Below are 6,135 nucleotides of genomic sequence, written 5' to 3' on the forward strand. Positions count from 1 at the left end.
ACTTTTGAAAATAAGTAATCAGTAAAGACATGGGATTACTTAGTAACTGAGTACTTATTTCCAGTAACTTGAGCAGCACAGCTTGTAATGAAGTAAATGTTGTGTATGCTGTGAATGAAAGAGAGCCTGGTGAGGTGAGTCAGTCTTTACACAGCTCTGTTAACAACATGTTGTTGCTGCTGCACAAAGATCAGGAATGCTGCAAACTGAATCTCTGCTGCAGGCAGTGACTCGTTTTTCTAGTTTAAACTTCCCTGGAAGATTGTTCAACTTGAAAACAGCCAACATCATTATCAACACCTCTCACTGTAAACTCAAACCATAAAACCCTTAAGGATCCACGGCCTTATGGTTTTTTAAACCGATGATCTTAAACATGTGAGCTCATCAGAACTGAAAATGAAGACAACCAGTTGTTGTTTTGAAATAAAAGTCCGAGACAAAACTGTTTGGTTCCAGTGTGTCCAAACTCTGATCTTGTGTTTCCTATATTAGAGCTGGAAAGCTGCTGAACACGTTTCCATGTTAGTTCCTGCAGCAGCCACTGAAACAGCATTTCTACAGTCCAGCACTGATTCAGCTCATAACAAGGTTCAGGTTGGTTCCTGGTGTAGACTCTAATAAAAAATGACTATCTATTACAAACCAGACAATTTTTCTTGGATTGACGTTTTGTAAATGTCCACAGCAGTAGGTGGAGGAGGAGGTGGGGCCCTCAGGCAGCAGACTCTCTTTGTAGAACCAAGAAACCAATCAGAAGGAACTCGGGTTAAAGAGAGCCAGGAGGATTCAAATGCAATGATATCCTGCTCAGCTACAGCTGACGGTCAGTGAGAAACAGCAGCTCATTAAAAGTTTTTAAATTACTGACAGACGGAGCAGCTGCTATGTAAAAGTGCAGGTTAGATATTTGGAGCCATCACTGAAATCCTCGATCAGCTCTGCTTTTGACCCCACATCTAAAAATGTCAAAGGACAGTTGGTTTGTAGACGTCAGGCTCTGAGGTTTACCAAGAGAGTCTAACAGGAAGCCCAACAGTGCACGTCAGAACTTCTCTGACACTGTTATACCAGAAATGTCCTTACCTGGTTGGCAAACCCACCAACCTGACACACCTGAAGTCTTTGGCACAAGTCGTGTTGACTATGTTCACTCAGGTGCTTGGTCTTCAGACCATGTTGTGATTGATGAACCTGACTTGACTCCTACCAAGACTGACTCAGATCTCACTGCACCACAGCCAGTAAGGTGGAGGCGCTCTGACAGAGAAAGACATCCACCTGAGAAGTTTCCTTATGAGGAAGTAGGAGAGCCGCTGACCTTGGCTATTAGCTCCTTTTCTCAAACCTCAGCTGTTGCATTCTCCACAACTGTTACTCCACCACGTCCACGTTGGTCAACGATGCATGAAGGGACTCGCCCGGTGGCGCCAGTGTCCGGCAGCCTGGCCTCTGTCAGTGCGCCCCAGGGCAGCCGTGGCTACAATGTAGCTGCCATCACCAGTGTGTGAATGTGTGTGTGAATGGGTGGATGACTGAATGTAGAGTAAAGCGCTATACAAATGCAGGCCATTTACCATTTAAGTCGTGTGGAAATGCGGAGAGTCTGTGAGCTGCATTCACAAACAGGTTGGATCACTCTGAATGACAACGATTAGAGGAGGGTCTTCCATCAGTACCAAGCTCTGCTGATTTTCATTAATAAAACTTAAACCTGCTCAGTGAAAAACAGAGTGAAATCAGACAAGACTGAGTCCACTTTTAACTTTGTTTCGTCAGATTTAACAGGAACTCATCTGAAGATCAGCCTCCTCCCTGTACGGGGAAAATTCCTATCAAGTCTCCACCTGTCCTGCTTCAGGTGAAGCCCCGCCTCCTTCCAGGAATCACCTGTGTGTCTGTGTTTAGTGTGCAGCTGTGCAGCTTGTTGTTGTTGGTGTGTGAAGAAGCTGTAAGTTTGCTCTGTTTCCTCCTTTAACAGTTTGTCTTTAGGAACTTTATGAGCAGATCAGGAAGTGAGACGTTTGTATTTACATAAAATAAAACCAATGAGATGATTTGATGATTGGCTGAATCCACTCTGGTTATCAGTCAGTAACTCTGCACTCAAACATTTGTCTTTGATAAACAGTTTAAAACGATCTGAATGAAACTTTGGATCCAACATCACTGGTGGAACAATGATCGTCCCTTTAACTGGAAACAGATGAAACCAGTTTGTTCTTCAGAAGCCGACATTCAGGTTTTACTGAGTGACGTCAAAACAACATGAAGCTGCTCCAGCTCAGTTCAGGGTCACTGCAAACAGAGATAATCAGAAGTAAATACAGACTCTCTCACACACCATCAATATTTAAGGATGTTTTCACTGCGGTTTAAATCCTACATATACTTGATGTTGATGCAGGAGTAAAGCCTCTCAGAATCAAACACATTTAAGCCTCTGTGACTCAGGACTGTGTGAAGTGCACAATCGAACACTTTTTAATCAGTTTCAAGTTAAACACAATGAAGTGTTCAAAGGAAAAACATGTTACTATGTGAATCCTGCTTTAATTAAATCATCAGCGTTGCTGCTTTACCAGGTGTAACAATTAAGTTTAACATCCAGGTAGGGCTGCTCAATTAATCGAATTTTAATCTCGATTACGATCTGGGCTTTCAACGATCATTAAAAATGACTGAGCCGATTATTAGCCCCTCCCTCGTGCTTTACTCTCGCGCTGCTCCGTGTGGCAAATCGAGCGCACCTCTCTGCATTTCGAACACGTGTCACAACAATTAAGAGCAGCGGTCTCCAACCTTTTTTGCTCCACGGACCGGTTTATGCCCGACAATATTTTCACGGGCCGGCCATTAAGGTGTCGCGGATAAATACAACAAAATAAAACTAGTGCCGGTACCGAAAAAAAGAAAATTTATTCATAACACACGTGAAAAGACCCAGGAAAACCAAGTCAACGATAAAAACGATAACAAAATAACGTGGAAAACCGATAAAAACCCTGAAAACTATACATTTCACACCTGAGCCTCAACTCTCGCGGCCCGGTACCAAACGACTCACGGACCGGGACCGGTCCGAGGCCCGGGGGTTGGGGACCGCTGATTAAGAGGACCCGAGGGAAGCTTGGAAAGCTAAACAGAAGTTATTTGGAGAGGAGAGTGACTGCTGTTGGTTGAAAAGAGGTAAAAAAACTTCAGTGGTTTGGAAACATGGGTTCAGTCAGACGTGGATCAAGTAGACTGTGTGTAAACTTTGCTACGGTGTTGTAGCTGCACCACAGAGCAACACTGCAAAGTTCACTAAACATAGATGTTTACATTTTTCATTTATTTTTTTATATTGCAAACATTTGCACTGTTATCAGTATTTGCACACTATTTAATATTATTTTTTGACAACCTTTAAAGTCATTATTCAACACATTGTTATTGTTAAATAAATATTGTCAAATAATCGAGATCTCAATTTCAATGAAAATAACCGTGATTATCATTTTTGCCATAATCGAGCAGCCCTACATCCAGGCATCCATGAAAACAGAATTTATTCAATTTAACGGAGTTAGAAGTTAACAGGAAGTTAGCTCGCTAGTTTCCACCTAAACATTTCATAGCATATTCTGACTGAGAGATTTTTGAAACAAATGCAAACAGCTCTGCTATCACTTCCAACATAAATGAAGACTAAACAGCAGTGGCGTTTGCAGGGTTACTGAAGTTGGACTACCTGGTATATAATGTTGTGCTACATGACTGCTAGCGACACAGCTATGTTAGCATAACATTAGCACAGTGAAGCTGGAGGATGAATGCTAACTTTTTGGCTTTCGCCATATTTCAATAGTGCTTCATCTCTTTGTTATGACTGTCGCCCGCCATAATTGCAGATGATAATTGTTGTAGCTGCTGCGATGCTTTCGACCAAAACAGGCGCAGCTTGATGACATCATCAACATGCGGTATAGTCACAATCTCTATCGTTGGCCAAATTTATATCGTTTCTATCGTATATCGTTTCTATGGCCCACCCCTACTGTTGTTACTGTTGATCAGCTGAGATCAGCTGTGCTACAAACTGGAACTCTGCTGAACTGGATTTACTCGTTTCGTGAACTTCCAAGAACGAATGCTTCCTTGGCTGAACGCAGTGAACATAATTTAAAAAACAGCTTTACTTGCACATAAATCTGTCAGTAAAGTCTGGATAATAAATTCTGGTGGTGTTATAGGTTCTCTTGGTCAGCTTGGTGTTGGTTTGGCTCCTGCATAAAACAGTTTGCTCTCATATTTGACACTGACAGGAACAAAGAGTGAAAAACACGACAACCAAACTAAAAAAGAGAGACGAGTTAAAGCAGAAGATATTTTGTGTGTCAGAACATGTGATCCTCACCAAGAGAGAAAAGCTCTGATTATTGTTGCTGAACTGTGACGGTGAACAGTCTCCTCTGTTGATCCCAGTGTGACTGAAGTCCGTGTGATGAGTGAGGACTGAGCCTGTGTTGGTCGATCGTCTCTAAACAGGATGTGAAGCATCAGTTCAGTCGTATTAAAGCCCTGAATAAACAGTCCTTCTGGATCCACTGTCTGTGTTTGGCTCCTCATCTTCAAAGACTCAACACAAGATGTTGGTCACATCAACATAAAACACAGGATTTGCTGCAGATGTTGAAGTGTGTTCTCCATATGAGAGAAGCTGCTGATCGTGTTTGTATGTTAGTACCTGTAGGATCGATGAACAGCTCTGACTCAGTTCACTAACCAGGCTCAGGGGAATAACTGGGATATTTCCCCAACAGAGACGTCCTGCTGGGATCGTTTTCCTGCTCTACACTCTGGTGTTTCTGCTCAAAAAACAACAAAATGAATTTCCATGAGCCTACAGATCGTGGACTTCTTTGAGAAACTTAAAGAAGACACTTTTCTTTCCTTAGATTGAACTTAAACAAAGGATTTGAGGAGCAGAAAAGTTTTTAAAGAGAAATTAAACATATTAATAAATATTCTGATTATTTTATGTTATTTAGCTGTTTAGGTTATTTTTCTGTAACACGTCTGGTCTCGTGTCGTTATCAACAGTGTATCAATGCATTCCTGTGGGTGGAGACAGAAACACACACCCAAAAAGAGCTCAGAGCAAGAATAAAAGAGGAGGAGACAGGATCAGAGTGGGACAGTGGAGCTTGTTGTTGGTGTCTCTGTGTGAAGAAACTGTAAGTTTGCTTTGTTTCCTCCTTTAACAGTTTGTTTGTTTCTGTGATGTTTGGACCTGATGTTCTCCATCACACCGACACTCTCTCTCCCCTCTGTTCCATATGTGACAGAGGGGAGAGAGTCTCTCACTCAGAGAACCAAGGTTACAATGTAACCACACGTTCCGCTCTTGTGTTTGAATCCTCATGATTATAGATTATTGATCGGCTGGAATCAAACAGTTTGAAGAACATTTATTCGTGTGGCAGTTTCAGCTGCTGCTCACAAATCTGATAACAGGAACAAGTTAGTTCCACGAGGAAGACGTTCGTCTGGGCGCGTTGGCCTCGTCGATCATGTGACCGTGTTACTGTTCGGGCTCAAACTGATACGAGTGGTTTAGCAGGTGTGACAGGACGATGCTGCACAGCCTCATTGTTCAGGTGTGAGTCAGACTCTGAGTCTTTATACAGTCCTGTTTAACAACATGTTGTTCCTGTTGATGTGTCACAGAGATCAGCTGTGCTAAACTCTGCTGCATGCAGCTACTAGTTTCTCTAGTTTGGTGATGGAAACGTCGATGAGACTGTTTCCATCACCAAACATCATGAGGAACACCTCTGAGTCTGATTCTGACTCTGTGCATAAAACCACAATTATCCCTTCATGTCTGTTCATCTGATTCTGTAACGTGAGAAACTTTGATGTCTGAATTTTGTTCTATCATTAAAGGATGTTGGCTGCTGTGTTTGCACATGCTCAGTGTGACAGGATGTTGGCTGCTGTGTTTGCACATGCTCAGTTTGACAGGATGTTGGCTGCTGTGTTTGCACATGCTCAGTTTGACAGGATGTTGGCTGCTCTGTTTGCACATGCTCAGTGTGACAGGATGTTGGCTGCTGTGTTTGCACATGCTCAGTGTGACAGGATGTTGGC

This window comes from Astatotilapia calliptera, chromosome 3, assembly GCF_900246225.1.
Source record: "Astatotilapia calliptera chromosome 3, fAstCal1.2, whole genome shotgun sequence".
NCBI lineage: Eukaryota > Metazoa > Chordata > Actinopteri > Cichliformes > Cichlidae > Astatotilapia > Astatotilapia calliptera.